Genomic DNA, 1,239 nt, shown 5'->3' with positions numbered 1-1,239 from the left:
TGTAGAACGGAGGTGTTTGTCAGGCACACGTTCATGGATTGAGGGAGGTGATGAGTGTCACGGATCATCACCTCTTTCATAATTAAGCACGAATAAACATCTTAGATCGGACCATACACACGTTTGAGTGAAATAGGAACAATTGCATTAATTCATCGAGACGCTGCAGAGCTCCTCATCTCCAACAATGGAGTTTAGAGACTCATGCCATCAAAGTGTATAAAATTCAGATCTGAAAATGTCATCAGTTACCAGATAAGTCTCTAAAAGTTGTTTAAATAGTAAACTAGTAACCTAGGTTTACAGAATATGAGTAAACTAAGATAATTGGTGCAGAAATCCACTTCTGGGGCCCACTTGGTGTGTGCTAGGGCTGAGACTAAAGCTATCCACGAGCTAAGGCCTTTCTTGGAGTTGAACTCCAAGTTATAACGTGTTTTGGGCGTTCAACTCCGGATCATGACGTGTTTCTAGCGTTTAACTCCAGACAGCAGCATGTACTTGGCGTTCAATGCCAAGTTATGTCATCTATCTTCGCGCAAAGTATGAACTATTATATATTGCTGAAAAGCCCTGGATGTCTACTTTCCAACGCTTTTGAGAGCGCGCCAATTGGACTCATGTAGCTCAAAAAAATCCATTCCGAGTGCAGGGAGGTCAGGATCCAACAGCATCAACAGTCCTTTTTCAGCCTAACTCAGATTTTTGCTTAGCTCCCTCAATTTCAGCCAGAAATTACCTGAAATCACAGAAAGACACACAAACTGATAGTAAAGTCCAGAAATATAATTTTTGCCTAAAAACTGATATTATTCTACTAAAAACCAATTAAAACATGCTAAAATCTACATGAAATTACCCCCAAAAAGCGTATAAAATATCCGCTCATCACAACACCAAACTTAAACTGTTGCTTGTCCTCAAGCAACTAGATAAATAAAATAGAATTAAAAGAAATTAAGAAGCAATAATATCTCGGAGTTTTAAGTGAAGCTCAGATTCTTATTAGATGAGCGGGGCTTATAGCTTTTTGCTTCTGAACAGTTTTGGCATCTCACTTTATCCTTTGAAATTCAGAATGGTTGGCATCCATAGGAACTCAGAATTCAGATAGTATTATTGACTCTCCTAATTTAGTATGTTAATTCTTGAACACAGCTACTTATTGAGTCTTGGCCGTGGCCCTAAGCATTTTGTTTTCCAGTATTACCACCGGATACATAAATGCCACAGACACAT

The sequence above is a fragment of the Arachis duranensis genome, chromosome 5 (assembly GCF_000817695.3).
Source record: "Arachis duranensis cultivar V14167 chromosome 5, aradu.V14167.gnm2.J7QH, whole genome shotgun sequence".
Classification (NCBI taxonomy): domain Eukaryota; kingdom Viridiplantae; phylum Streptophyta; class Magnoliopsida; order Fabales; family Fabaceae; genus Arachis; species Arachis duranensis.
This window is presented reverse-complemented; position numbering follows the sequence as displayed.